Here is a 15867-nt window from a genome sequence, read left to right as displayed (position 1 = left end):
TGATCTGAGGAGGACAGGGGGTGGCTGATATAGACCTGTGCAGGGAACAGTGGAGGCCGTCCTGAGCTAGCCTCTGTCATCTGGTGTGCCGGGAATAAGGAGTAGCCTCAGATCCCTGTGCCCATGACCTGCTATCAGGGGAGACCCTCTAGGGATTGCTTCCTGGACTCAGAGAACATTCAATGGTGGGGAAATTTTCCTTGATTTAGGAGGGACATGAAAAGTCAATCATTGGATTGATACTTTCTCTTCTTGGACCGACAGCCCCAACCTCAGAAGAAGATGCTGAACCACCTCAAGAGCTACCTCTAGCTCCCACTGTGGTGCCTGCCGCAGCTTCAGAGCCCGAGGGGCCTGGATGGGAACCAGTTGTGAGTGTGATACAGCTATGGATACAGCCAAGGGGAGGCACCTACCTGAAGGGGCCTACTGCAAAGTTTCTATGGACAACCAGGTGCATGATTGAAAGACTTAGGGGTCTTCCCCTGTGGGGGACATTCCTGGCTTAAAAGTGTTCAAGCGGTGAAGCGGGGCGATATCCCAGGTATGACAGCATGATTTCAGGATCCCGGGGGTCCCCAGAAGACCAGCTGGGGCCCGAATGCTTCTGAGTTCCCAGACATCAGTTAGGGAGGATGGCTGAAAACCAGGAAGCTAGGTCCCGGCTTTCTGCTCTGGGAAGCAAGCTGGGCCCAGACACCACCTTATTCCATCCACAAAGTCTCACACATCTCGCCATTCTGGTTGCAATGAAGAAATGGACTGTACACCAGAATTTCGTACCTGTGGATTATGCCCAGGATTTAAGGTGCTAGAGAAACATTTTTTGACATAAGGATGGAGAAATGGTTCCTCCACAACAGCTACTGGAAGGACAACTGAAGGATTATTTCAGCACCGGAAGTCAGACGTGCAGGAGTGAGTGGGAAACAAGGAGCCCGGTGGGTAAGTAGTTAGCCAACATGTCGGGAAATCTGAATCACCATTAGCTGTAAAACCCACGAAAAAGCCATTTCGAGAGATGTTAGTGACAAGTTGGAATGACATGATAATGCACATTGTTAGAACAACTGAAGGTACATAGCATTAGGATTCTGAGATTCTCATTGTGTGCTCTAAGAGGGGTAATAGACTCAGTTCAGACATAAGTTACACGTGCTTAAGAGTTTGGCTTTTTTAAAGATTTCATTTATTTATTAATTTATTTATTTCTCAGCAAGAGTGTGAGAGCGCACAAGGAGGGGGAGCAGCAGGCAGAGGAAGAAGTGGGCTCTGGGCTGAGCAAGCAGCTTGATGCAGGACTCAATCCCAGGTCCCCAGTATCATGGCCTGAGCCGAAGGCAGATGCCTAAGAGGCTGAGCTACGTAGGCGTCCCTACTTCGGCTTAAGAGTTTTAAAGGTGGGGCACCTGGGTGTCTCAGTTGGTTAAGGAACTGCCTTCGGCTCAAGTCATGATCCTGGAGTCCCAGGTCCCACATCAGGCTCCCTGCTCGGCAGGGAGTCTGCTGCTCCCTCTGACCTCTCCCCTCTCATAGTCTCTCTCTTGCTCTCTCATTCTGTGTCTGTCTAATAAATAAATAAAATCTTTTTTTAAAATGAGTTTTACAGATAACCCAAAAATCACAGAAATCAAGTATATGTTTTTTCAAACTAAAAGATGAAATTAGAGAATAAAGAAAGTATGTCAACTCCTTGACAGGGAACAAATGAGAAGAAAGAAACATTAGAAATGCATGATCAGGACACCTGGGTGGCTCAGAGGGTTGAGCCTCTGTCTTCGGCTCAGGTCATGGTCTCAGGGTCCTGGGATCGAGCCCCACATCGGGCTCTCTGCTCGGTGGGAAGCCAGCTTCCTTCTCCCTTTCTGCCTGCCTCTCTGCCGACTTGTGATCTCTCTCTGTCAAATAAATAAATAAAATCATTAAAAAAAAAATGTATGATCAGGGACGCCTGGGTGGCTCAGTTGGTTAAGCAGCTGCCTTTGGCTGAGGTCATGATCCCAGCATCCTGGGATTGAGTCCCACATCAGGATCCTTGCTCAGCAGGAAGCCTGCTTCTCCCTCTGCCTCTGCCTTCCTCCGCTCACTCTCTCTGTCAACAACAACAACAACAAAAAGCATGATCAATAGAAAAGTAAAAATCATACAGTAGAAATAAGTCTACCTATATAAGCCATCACAACAAATGTGGGTAGTTAAACCATAAGTCAAATGATATATGAATGGACAGAACTCTTAAAGAGAATTAGGAAATTAACAAAATCTGTTTCTCTGCTGTTTTTTGTTTTTGTTTTTTTTTTTTTAAATTTTTTATTTTTTATAAACATATATTTTTTATATACATATATTTTTATCCCCAGGTCTGTGAATCACCAGGTTTACACACTTCACAGCACTCACCAAAGCACATACCCTCCCCAATGTCCATAATCCCACCCCCTTCTCCCCAACCCCCTCCCCCCGGCAACCCTCAGTTTGTTTTGTGAGATTAAGAGTCACTTATGGTTTGTCTCCCTCCCAATCCCATCTTGTTTCATTTATTCTTCTACCCACTTAAGCCTCCATGTTGCAAAACATCAAATGCAAGAGGACAGAAACCAGTGCACAGGCCCAAACTAAAACCAAAGCAGATGCACTGGGTTTTGCTTGGAGGTGGAAATACCCCAGGCTGATGGCCTTGGGAGACACGAGGGTGGGGGGTGGAGGGCCAGCTAAGGGAGGACTAAATGGAAGAAGTGATGTGAGATTTGAGGCGGAAATGGTAAGAATGAGCCACCTGGGTACCGTACTTCAGGCAGAACATCCTAAGGTCCCGTAGGACCTTATGATGTTTGTAAAACAGAAAGGTGGGTGTCCTTTGACAGATGGTACCGGAAATAGATCATGAAGGATCTTGAAGAATATTTGCATTTTATTTTTAGTGCAGTGAGGAAACATCGGAGCATTTGTAGCAGACGAGTTCCATGATGTATCTTTAAAAAGATCCTTCCAGCTACTGCGGGGAGAATGCAGTAGAGAGGGTTATAGAGAAGCAAGAGGGGAAGCAGGAAAGCCATTTGGTGGCCAGTACAGTTGTTCAAGTGAGAGGAGAGTGTGCCTTGATCCAGAGGGGTTGTAGGGGACACCAGGAGGCAGCGATGGGCTGGAAATATGTTTTGGCGGTTGAGCCAAAGGGACTTCTTGATTGACTGGACACAGAGTATGGGATGGGGAAGAATCAAGGCTGACGCTCTCCTTGGGGGCTTGAGCAACTGGGTCGATGTCAGTGCCATTCACCGAGATGGGGAAGGGTGAGGAGCAACAGCTTGGGGGGGTGGGTAGGGGTTGCAAATCAACAATTCTGATTGGGTCTGAGATGACTCTCAGCTGTAAAAGTGGAGTTATCATGTAGGTAGTCCACTCTTTTGGTGTGGAGATTGGTAGAGATTTCTGAACTGGAGATAAAAATTTCAGAGTTGTCAGGATAAAGCTTGGACTGTGTTGACTCCCCTAAGTAGTGTGTGTGGGTAGAGAAAAGGTCCAGGGTGGAGACTCAAGGTAAGTGTTCCTCGAATTAGCAAATAAAAATAAAGGAGTGCCAACTGAATTTGAACTTCAGATAAACAAATAGTTTTATGAGACTGATGCACTGCCTACTGTGCTAAGGAGGCACCTACAATAAATATTTTTAAAGGATATGTTACATGAAATACTGGGGACATACTTGTGCCAAAAGAATCACTTATTATTTTTCTGAAATTCAGATTTAATGGGACATCGCATTTAATTTGACAATCCTACCTAAGGTATTACTTCCTTGTTTAGATGAGATGTAGAGAAGGATCAGGAGCAAAGAGAATGTTCCATTTAGTGTGACTATGTAACCTATCTTGCCAGAATGCAATGTCATAAAAAAAAATTTATAATGCTCACAAATTCTATGGGTCATGGATTTGGACAGGGGATAGTGGACATGGCTTTCCTCTACTCCTTACTCTAATCCTGGGATTCTTGCCAGCGTGGTGTCTGGGTTCCAATGGTGAGAAAGAAAATGCATGTGCATGTAAGCAAAAGAGAAAGAGAGATTCAGATAGAGAGAGAGAGAGGGAGACAGACAGAGAAAGAGAGACTTTATCACTCAAATGTCCTGATTCCAGGTAACTTTGATTCATTCTACAAGAAGCTCCCGCATGCCTTGCCCTATATTCTGGACTGTACAGTAGGGATAGGAGGAAAGCCCTTGTTCATTTTTCAAGCATTTATGGACCAGACCCTGTGCAGGGCACTGGGAACACAAAGGGTCTTAGCCTTGGCCCCTGCTGTCCAAGCACTTACAGTATGGGTGGGTATGTGCTGGTAAAGACAGACATATCGGGAGAATCAGGGCTCGGCATCCCCATCAAACCCTATCCTGGCTTTTGGGGGAGAAGATGTGAAAATGTAAGCTATTCTTAAATAATCTAGCAGGTGACTTAGGATCAGACAGGCTGAAACAGATAGCAGGAACAGGTGGAACCTGGGAGAGGGAGTGATTGTTCTGGGTTGGATTAGTTTGGAACGATTTTCTACAAGAGAAGCAGTTTGAGCTAGACCTTCCAGAGGAGGAGAGTTTGATCACTTCCCTTAGCTCAATAACATCCTAGACATCCTCACATTAAATAAGTCTGATCTTCCACACCCAGAGCCCTAGTGCCCACCATTAGTTGACCCTGGGTGTCAGTTGACATTTTTTCCTCCGGAGTCCTGTGTTTCCTCTACACTAGTAGTTAGATCTAGAAGCTTGGCTGGGCTTGATTTTCTCTTTCCCTTCCCTTCTGTTCCCTTCCCTTTTCTTTCCTTCCCCCCTTCCTTCTTTCCTCCCTTTTTCTTCCTTCCTTCCTTCCCTCATGTCTCGCTCTTTCTCTCTTTCCTCTCTCGCGCTTTCTCTCCTTCCTCCCTCCCTCCCTGCCTCTCTTCAGTCCTTGCTCTCTCTCTCTCTCTCAGGAATACTTCCTTCACAGGTGGTGCCCTTGTTTCCACCAGGAACATGTGCGACAAAGGCTTACCACCTAAGTTTTCTTCTCTAATTAAAAATGTGCCAGCATCTCATTTGGATTATTTACTTACTTATTTATATTTATTTTATTTTAATATTTATTCAACTTGTCTTGGTGTTGGTTTGTTTTGGTTTGTCTGCTTTTTGGTTTTGTTTTGTTTTGTTTCATGTTTTGAATGCCTGCTCTGCTCCAGACAGATTGCCAAAGCAAATGCTTATTAATCTCAGCAGTCTTCGTGGTGAAATTACTTACTCCTGTAGGTATATGTGAAGTAAGAATAAGATTAAGCCACCTAGACACCAGTGTTGGTAGAGTATCTCATCCAAAAGAAAACCAAATCCTGCTTTAAAACCAAACAAAACATGAAAACTAATATAGCTCCTTACTGAAGATCTCTTGAGAAGGTAGAATTGGGTGAATTATACTAAACAACATCCATCAAGACTCCCTTAATAAAGCTTCTTTGTATACTGTTTCTCCCGCCTTGTTCGTCACTTTCCCTATTTCCTGCTCATCCGCAGTTTGCCCGCAGTTTGCCCGCACGTCCCAGGCTGTCCTCCCCCACTCTTGTCTCGTATCATGTCTCCTTGTTTTTCTTTTGCCAATTTTCACGGAGAGGTAATAACAGTAACTAACACTTACTAAGGGATTATCAGGAGACGGAAAGTGTAGCAAATGCATCACCTGTGTTATGAGGAAAATACTGTTCCTTTCCTCCGTTTAAAGATGAAGAAAGTGGAATACAATGAAGTTAAGTATCTTGCCCAATATCACAGAGAGTTAAAGCCTAGATCCACGATGTAAAGCCAGACAGTCTGACTCGAGAGTCTGTATTCTTTTTTTAAGAATTATTTTTATTAACATATAATGTATTATTTGCCTCAGGGGTACAGGTCTGTGAATCATCAGGCTTACACACTTCACAGCACTCACCATAGCACATACCCTCTCCAATGTCCATAACCCAACCACCCTCTCCCTACCTCCCCACCCCCCAGCAACCCTTAGTATGTTTTGTGAGATTAAGAGTCTCTGATGGTTTGTTTCCCTCCCGTCCCCATCACTTTTTTTTCATTTTTTCCTTCCCTAATCCCACGACCCCTGCCCTGACTCTCAAATTCCTCTTATCAGAGAGATCATATGATAATTGTCTTTCTCTGATTATAGAGTCTGTATTTTTAACAGCTATTCTATACTGATTTCTTTTCCAAAATCTATATATAAGTTCCACTTATGATAATATAATAGGCTAGGAAATGACCCTGCCTTAAAAAAAATAATTAAAATAACAAAGTAGAAATCCAGTTCCGTAAAGCACCAGGTACCTGACAAGTTAGTGAGAAGGGACAAGATGGCTTTCTTCTCCAGTATACTCTTATCACCCCTCTCCTCTCCTTGTCTCTTGATATGCTCATTGGACATGTGTGGCTATATTCACCTCTGAACTTTGGTTCCTGCTCTTTACTGGCTTGCTGGGCCCCAACACACCCTGTTTTTTCTAACCAGCCTATAAGCTCAAGTTCCTATTCAATGGTGATGGCAGAATGAATAATTAGACAGAACTTAAACATCAGAATTATAAAACTAAGTCCATCACTCAGGTTATCCATTAGTAAATAATATTATTGCTGTGAAAATGATTGTATTGAAGTAAAGAAACTTTTCAGTGATAGGCCCTAAGAGAGATTATCTAGTCAAACACTTTTATACTTGAAGTTGAGGCCCAGAGAGGTTAAGTGATTTGCCCATATTGAAAATGCTCGTAGTGAACTAGAACCCAGATTCCTTTATTCCCATTTCAGTGCTCTTTTACCATATCCTACTGGACTTGTGTTTTTAAGTATCATCCCAAGCACATTTCATTTCTCCATGTATATAACAAGAATAAATTTTTGCTTCAAATTTTAAGAAAAGAGGGGCGCCTGGATACCTCAGTCAGGTGAGCATCTGCCTTTGGTTCAGGTCATGATCTTGGGGTCCTGAGATCGAGCCCCATGTCAAACTTCCTGCTTTGGTGGGCAGTCTGTTTCTCCCGCTGCCTCTGCTTCCCCCACCCTCTTGTGTGAGTTCTCTCTCTCTGTGTGTGTCTCAAATAAATAAATAAAATCTTTTTTAAAAATTTTAGAAAAAGATTCTATTTTTTACAAAACTAAATCAAAAGCACTCAACACCACTAGAAAATTTTGGTATTGACTAAATTCTGTAAGTACCTATATTGTTTTAGACCAAAGCTGGTAAGACAATGTTGCACTGTGCATAACTTTAAGTATATAAATACTTTTTTTAAAGTTTATTTACATTTGGAATCTCATATAAAGATAGTTAACTAGTCATGATTCTCTATTTTAGTTAATTGCCTGAAGGAAGGATCCAAATGCTATTTCCTATTCTATAAAATAAGAGTTTATTTGGAATGATAGCTCAAAATCTTTTCTAGTTCTGTACTTCTCTAAGTCACATTAACCAAAACTTAAATTTTACAATGCTGTGTCATCCTTTTTTTTTTTCCTAACGCATTTAGAGGTAAGAAGGATGTATAGAACATGTCTAACATATTGTGAAAATCTGCGAAGATGTCTTAAATTATTTGAACTTCATTTTAGCTAAAACATTTTAAACTGACAAATTACTTGAGATTGTATTCAGAATTAATTCTAAAGTAATTTTTATAATGCCATATTACATTAATATGTTTATGAAATATCTTTGAGATTGCTATAGATTTTAGAAAGTCTGCTCCAAGTAGAATTTCAACCTGTGTAATAAAACAAAGTAAGAAAATAATACTTTACTGTTGGATAGCACTTTAATATTCCCAGAGCAAAAGATTTTCAGATCCAAACATTTGGAGATTCTTCTACAAATAGGACACTTCACCTTATTAACCTGATTAACTTGCAGTGAAAGTCACCAATTGACAGGACCTACCCACACACTTCTTTCAGTGCTTCATTCTTTATATGAGTGATCGTCCAACAGTTCACTCCAACAATTGTCCATTAATTTAAGGAAAGTTTCCAACATGAAAAACATGATAATCGGAATCAAACAGTATTCTGTGATCCAGAAGAAACTGACAATGAAGGTAGCTAGAAGATTAAAAGCAAAAGCAAAAAGAAAAAGAAAAAGAAACATATATAAGTTAGAGACAAACTATATTTTCAAAGAATCAGTGGAACTATTGAGTTCCTTAAATAAGAATAAGGGGCTACTTAAAATTTTCAAAATAGAAAAAGCAGAACTTTGAAATTAAAAATATAAATAAAATTTAATTATAAACACAAATAGACTGGAAGAGAAAATTATGAAGAGCCCCTAGAAAACAGAACAGGTAGCAAAGAGGTTAAGAGAAACAGAAGGGGAAGGAAGAGAGAAAGGTGGGGGAGAGGCAAACCATAAAAGACTCTTAACTATAGAAAACAAACTGAGGGTTGCCAGAGGGGAAGTGGGTGGGGGATGGGCAAAATTGATGATGGATATTAAGGAAGGTACTTGTAATTGGCATCATGTATTATATGTAAGTGATGAATCACTAAATTCTACTCCTGAAACGAGTATTACCCTATCTGTTAACCAACTAATTTAAATAAAAACCTGGGGAAAAAAAAAAAAAAAACGAAGGCAGAAAAAACTTGAGATTCAAGGCTTAACCAGGAGGCCCATCATATTGCAAGTAAGACTCCAATAAAGGAAGAATAGAAAAAGTATAGTGAGCAAGAAATTATTAAAGAACTAATAAGTTTATTTTTTCTCAGAACTGATCGAAATGAATCTCCACATGGAAAAATCCCACTAAATATCCAGCACAATAAATGAAAAATACTCTTACCAAAGAAAAAGTCCCAAATTGCAGCATATCAAGGATAAACAAGAGGTTGTAAGAGCTTCCCAAATGCAAGGAATGGGAATAGTTCACATCCAAAAAGTAGAATGGCACTGGACTTCTCCACAAATACATTCTGAAACAATTTCTTCAAAATTGTAAGGGGAACAGTTTCACTAGTTAATTCTGTACTCAGCCAAATCAAGTGTGATGGTACAAAAGAAAGAGTGGTCCCTCCTTTCCCTAAAAAATACTTTCCATGGACTGTGGCCTATGAAATTTTTAAAGGATGTGATTTGTCCAGATGATTAAATAAGAAAGAGAAAGATATAGATGACTCAGGAGAGGGATAAAAAAGTGTCAGCATGGCTGCTATTCAACAAGCCATGAGGTCAGTCAGTTCCATATTGTACTCTCAAAATGAGAACCTTGGGAAGGAGCTCTCCAGGAAACAAAGAAACATAACATGTTGAGCATACAGAAAAAATATTAATTGCATGTAGCAGTGATTTGGAAGAGTATATAATAATTGTATTAAGTACATAGAAAACTAGAGGGTAAAAAAATTAGTAGCTATGAACTCCAGGAGAAATAATAGGCATGGTCCTAGTTCACCTCTTTGCTTAAAATATTTGCAACTCATAATAATGTAGTCATTAGCTATTTATATTTATATTGGTGATTTATATAGTCCCACATTATAACATTATTTTGATATCAGAGATGGGTAGAAATGTGGGATAAGAATATAGAAGAGTGAAGTCTTCATATGATTGGGAGTTAACCAATTTTGTTTTAAATTGATAAATGAAGAAATAAAGTATAAGGGTATCATCTAGACCCACACTAATATTAATCTGTGGCAAAGGAGGTAAGAGTATACAATGGGAGAAAAGACAGTCTTCAACAAATTTTGCTTGGAAAACTGGACAGCTACATGCAAAAGAATGAAATTGGACCACTTTCTTATACTGTACATACACAATAATAAATCAAAATGGACTAAAGACCTAAGTGGGAGACCTGAAAAAACAAAACTCATAGAAGAAGACATAAGCAGTCATTTCTTTGACATCTGCCATCACAGCGTTTTCCTAGATACGTCTCCCGAGGCAAGGGCAACAAAAGCAAAAATCAACTGTTGGGACTACACCAAAATAAAAAGCTTTTGTGCAGCAGAGGAAACCATCACCAAAACAAAAAGGCAACCTACTAAGTAGGAGAAGGTATTTGCAAATGATATATCCAATAGGGATTAATATCCAAAATATATAAAGCATTTATACAAGTCAGTACCCCCCCAAAAAAAGAACAAACAGATAATCTGATTTTAAAAAGGACAAAGGACCTGAATAGACATTTTTCCAAAGAAGACATACTCATGGCCACCAGATACATGAAAAGATGCTCAACATCATTATACAATGAAGCGCAAATGAAAACCACAGTGAGATATCATTTCACACCTGTCAAAATGGCAAAATCAAAAAGACAAGAAATAACAACAGTTGGAGAGGCTGTGGAGAAAAAGGAACCCGTGTGCACTGTTGGTAGGAATGCAAATTGGTACAACCACTGTGGAAAATAGTATAAACCTTTCTCAAAAAATTAAAAATAGAAATTTAAAAAAGAAGCTCTGGCACATTGTTGGTGGGAATGCAAATTGACGCAACAACTGTAGAAAACAGCATGAAGGTTTTACAAAAAATTAAAAATAGAAATACCATATGACCCAGTGATTCAACTACTGGGTATTTACCCAAAGAAAATAAAACACTAATTCGAAAAGACAGATGCACTCCTATGTTTACTGCAGCATTATTTACAATAGCCAAAATATGGAAGCAACCCAAGTGTCCATTAATGACTGGATAAAGAAGATATGATTGATATATAGATAGAATATATATTCTTTATATATAGATATATATAAATAGATTAGGTAAATTAGATAAATCGATATATCTAAAGAAGATGTGATATATATATATATACTTACATTTAAGTGTATATATATATTTATATTATGTATAATATATATATAATATATACAATATACATATATTATATATTATATATATACACATATATATAAATGGAATATTGCTCAACCATAAAAAGAATGAGTTCTTGCCATTTGTGACAACATGGATGGATATAGAGGTTATATTGCTAAATGGAATAAGTGAGAAAAAGACATACCATATGATTTTCCTCCTACGTGGAATTTAAGAATTAAAACAAAGAAAAAGAAACCCAGACTCTTTAAGTACAGAGAACAAATGGGTGTTTGCTAGAGGAGTGGTAGGTGGAGGGGCAGATAAAATACATAAGGGGGTTTAAGACTATACTTAATCATGATGAACACTGAGTCATGTATAGAATTGTTAAATCATTATATTTTACACCTGAAACCAATGTAATACTTACATTTATATATATATATATATATATATATATATATATATATATACACACATATACACGTGTATATGTGTATATGACATATATATGTGTATATATATGTATATATACGTATACATATATATATGAGACAGTATAGAGGGGTGTACCCGAAGGATGTAATTTTCACTATAAGACTTAATATAATTTTACTTAATAAACTATATACATGTATTACCTTGATAAAAATAAAATCATTCCTGCGGTTTCTCCGCAGACCACGGGAGGCCAGAGGCGGGAACCGGCTCCCCTGGCCGCGCGCAGGAGGGATTTCAGCGGAAGCTGTCGAGCGACTTTCATAAATGAAGCTTTAAAATGACCTTCTTAAAAGAAGAGTAAATCCTCGGTTTCCGTGTGACTCTGCAGACACAGCCCGGAGGTCAGCCCTGGGGGCCCGGAGCAGGCCGGTGCGTGTGGGTGGTCGCAGGCGGCCGGTGTCCAGCCTCGGGCCGCGCCAGCGCCGCAGGACGAAAACGCTCGTGTGGCCTTTCCCTGCGCCCCGACGGAGCCCGAGGCCGTTGTGAGGTGCTGGCCGCGGGCAGGACGGACGCGCCCCCCCGCCCCCCCCCCCCCCGCGCCTCCAGGGGCCCGGGCAGCTCGCGGTCATCTGGATGTACAGTCTCTGTTGTCTCTGGTTTTAAATAACAAGCCGCTTAGAACCTGATTTTTACGCAGATTAAATTCATTGTCACTTCGCTTTGATCTTCAGCAATATTTATAAATTGAGTCATTGTAAAGGTTTCCTCATTTGATCCAGTTTTATACGAACTCTGGTTTGTTTGAGTCCGATGTCCAGGAAGAAACAGGACACCTTCACTTGGAGAACCGGGCTCGGGCCCAAGAAAGCTTTCCTACAAATAACGTGTTTTTCTAGGAGCCTCCGGGTGGAGACACAGGGGCTCCTCCTGTGGTCCGGCACCACCTGCTGCTCAGTGGCAACTGTCCTGCCTCGGGAGGCTCAGGCCACCAACTGGAAAACACAATCTCACCATCTTCACTTTTGCTGAATCCATTAAATGTAAAAGCCAATTATTTTTCTTTTGGAAACTATTTATTGGGCAGAAATACTTTTTATTGAGTAATTTTGGTCTGCCACGCCTATATTTGATTTTGCTATTTGTGCGCTTTTGTTCCTAAACACAGGAAAGACCAAAGGTGCTCTCTCTTTGTGGTCTGGGGCAAGAGCTCAGATACACCCAGATTGATGGGCGCCAGTGAACGTAGGAGCATCTTTTCTGGCACCCAAGCAGTCAGAAGTGTTTTTGTGGTTTTGGTTGTTTTGTTCTTTTGTTTTTTGTTTTTTTTTTTTTTTGTTTTTTTTTTTTTTTACTACAGTAAGTATTATAGAACCAAAAACCTAATGCTACTTACTATCACAATGAAATGTTCTTTTACTAAGTTATTGCTGGTTATTGAATATCTTGTTGAGTACTGGGATCTGTTACCAAGAAGGAAATTACGTTTCTTACCATGTTTGAGCTAAGCAAATGTGAATAATTTTTTAAAGAAAGAAAAAAAAAAGAAGCCTCCTCTGAGACTTGTATTCTGTTGTTCATAATTTTAGGAGTTCTGAGTTTCCTGGAACAGCTGCTTGAGTGTATTTTTGTACCCATATCTTCACTTCTGCCTTTTTCTTCTTAAATTAAAAAAAAAAAAACTATGATGTATTACACATTAAAGTTTTCTTGGTTTTATATATCAAAGAATAAAAACTTTTTTGTTACATTTAAAAAAATAAAATAAAATCAATTTAAAAAATACAATATCTCAACTTCTATGAAGGCAGGAATTAATTGTGTGTTGGTTTGACACTTTGCAGAACTTAAGATACACAAACATTTAAAACAACAGCAAAAACACTTTAATAAATATGCGTCTTATCTAGGTTTTCTAATTTCTTGAAGTGTAATTATTGTTAGTATGCCCTTATAATCCTTTTTATTTCTATGTGGTTGGTAGTGTTATTCCTCCTTTGTTCCTGATTTGACTTGAGATTTTCTTTTTTTAATATGGGCATTTATAGCTGTAAGTTTCCCTCTAAGCACTACTTTAATTAAGTCCCATCAGTTTGGGTATATTTTGTTTATGTTTTTATTCATTAAAATATTTTCTGATTTCTCTTGGGATATCTTGTTTGTTGATTATTTAGAAGTGTGCCATTTAACTTCCTCACGTCTGTGCATTTCCATTCCCTGCACATCTGAGAAGAAAGATATTCTTCTGATGTTGGGTAGAGTATTCTATAAATCTCTTACCTCTAGTTGATTTTTAGTACTATTTCAGTCTTCTATTTCCCTGTTGACTTTCTGGCTAGTTACTGAAAATGGGATACTGAAGTCTCCAGTTATTATTGTTTAATTGTGTATTTTTCCCTTCTGTTCTGTAAATTCTTCCTTCAGGTTTATCAGGGCTTTTTTTGTTAGATGCATATATTTATAATAGTTATTACTTTCTGATAGGTTGATCCTTTTATTATTGTAAAGTGTTCTTCGTCTCTAGGGAAAATTTTTGTCTTAAAGTTTATTCTGATACTAGTACACACACTCCAACTTTCTTTTGATTATTGTTTGTATGGCATAATCGTTTTATTGTTTTCCTTTTTAACCAATCTCTGTCTTGAATCTCAAGTATATATTTTACAGAGAGTGAGAGTATAGTATCATGTTTTTTAATCCATTTTAGATTGTTTATTACATTTACATATAATGTAATTACTGTAAAATTAAGAATTACACCTGCCATTTTCCTGGTTGCTGTGTTTCTTATGTCTTCACCCATTGTTCCCATTCCTTCATTATTGCCTTCCTCTGTATTTGATAGATTTTTTTTTAGTATACCATTTTAATTTCTTCGTTTCTTTTACTGTATGCTTTAGAATTGTTTTCTTAATGGTTGTCCTGGTGATTATTATTAGCATGTTTACATAAAATAATCTAGTTTAGATTAATACCAATTTAATTTCATTGCAGAAACTTTGCTCCAGTATAGTTCCATTCACTTCCTTTACTTTGTGCAATTACTATCATATACATTACATTTTTATACATTGTAAACTCATCAACACAAGTTTTAAAATTGTATAGCTGTGTTTTAAATCATATAGGAGAAGAAGAGAATTGCAATGAAAATATCTATTTATACTTTTATATTTACCTATATACTTTTATAGTAAATACTGGTGCTTTTTGTTTCCCTATGTAAAACAAAGGTATGTCTAGTGTTAGACTGAAATACTCTCCTCACTTCTTGGACACAACTACTAGCAACATCTTCTCTTAGTTTTTGTTTTTTAGAAATATCTTGATTTCTCTTTCATTTTTAAAAATGGTTTTGCAGATGTAAGATTCTTTGTTAATAGTTGTTTTTTGCTTCATTCTTTGTTTTCTTTCAGCACCTGGGATAATGTCATCTCAGTGCCATTTGGCCTCTATGCTTTCTAGTGAGAAGTCAGTCTTTACTTTTATTGAAGATCACGTTTTCCATTGCAGTTTTCAAGATTGTCTCTTGTCCTTTTCTTTTGACATTTTGACTATGAAATGTTTGAGCGTAGATCTTGTTGATTTATTGTACTCGAGTTTACTGAGCTTCTTGAATTCTAAGACTAATTCTTTTTGTTGTTGTTGTATCTGGAGAGTTTCTAGTCATTATTTCTTAAGATATTCCATCTGCTCCTTCCTCTCTCTCCTCTCTCTCTCTCTTTCTCCCACCTTTCCCAGCCACTCCGTCCTTCTCTCTTTTTCCGGGACTCCCATTTTACATGTTGGGGATGGTGGATGGTGTCCCTCAGGTGTCTGAGGCTCTGCTAATTTCTCCTCATTCCTTTTGCTGTTTCCTTCTCATGCTGGATAGTTTCAATTGACCTGTATTCAGTTCATTGTCTTCAAGTTAACTGATTCTTTCTTCTGTAAATAATAAATATATTATTATATTTACATTTATATTATATAAATAATAAATATATTATTCAGACTAGAGAAGTTTTTCATTTTAGTTATACTTTTCAACATCAGAATTTCTCTTCGACTTCAAATAATAAGGGTGCCTGGCTAGCTCAGTCAGTACAGCATGTGACTCTAGAGTTTGAGCCCCATACTGGGTGTAGACCATTACTTAAAAATAAAATCTTTTATAAATAAAAGGAATAGGGGCGCCTGGGTGGCTCAGTGGGTTAAAGCCTCTGCCTTCGGCTCAGGTCATGATCCTAGGGTCCTGGGATCGAGCCCCGCATCGGGCTCTCTGCTCGGCGGGGAGCCTGCTTCCTCCTTCTCTCTCTCTGCCTGCCTCTCAGCCTACTTGTAATCTCTGCCTGTCAAATAAATAAATAAAATCTTTAAAAAAATAAATAAATAAATAAATAAATAAAAGGAATAATAATTTATGTCTCTTTATTGTTATTCTCTATTTGATGAGACATCATTTGCATACTTTCCCATAGTTCTTAGACATGATTTCTTTCAGTTCTTTCAACTTATTTATTATAGGTGATTTAAAATCTTTGGCTAATAAATCCAACTTTTGGGTTTCCTCAGGGACAGTTTCTGTTAACTGCTATTTTTCCTGTTTATA

At 38.4% G+C, this 15867-nt stretch overlaps 2 long non-coding RNA genes across 2 annotated transcripts; one reads left to right on the top strand and one right to left on the bottom strand.

Annotated features, from left to right (window-relative positions):
* The first annotated feature begins 236 nt into the window (after positions 1 to 236).
* LOC131813856 (uncharacterized) lies at positions 237 to 13427 on the top strand. Its single transcript, XR_009347004.1, has 2 exons — positions 237 to 945; positions 11519 to 13427. It is a non-coding gene; the product is annotated as an uncharacterized LOC131813856 (long non-coding RNA).
* On the bottom strand, positions 7803 to 11619 carry LOC131813861 (uncharacterized). The gene is made up of 2 exons (XR_009347009.1): positions 11480 to 11619; positions 7803 to 8104 (listed from the first exon to the last, which is right to left on the bottom strand). It is a non-coding gene; the product is annotated as an uncharacterized LOC131813861 (long non-coding RNA).
* Positions 13428 to 15867: the final 2440 nt, after the last annotated feature.

Source organism: Mustela lutreola, chromosome 13 (assembly GCF_030435805.1).
Source record: "Mustela lutreola isolate mMusLut2 chromosome 13, mMusLut2.pri, whole genome shotgun sequence".
Classification (NCBI taxonomy): Eukaryota; Metazoa; Chordata; class Mammalia; order Carnivora; family Mustelidae; genus Mustela; species Mustela lutreola.
The sequence above is the reverse complement of the archived record's forward strand: the minus strand, read 5'-3'. Positions and strand labels throughout refer to the sequence as shown.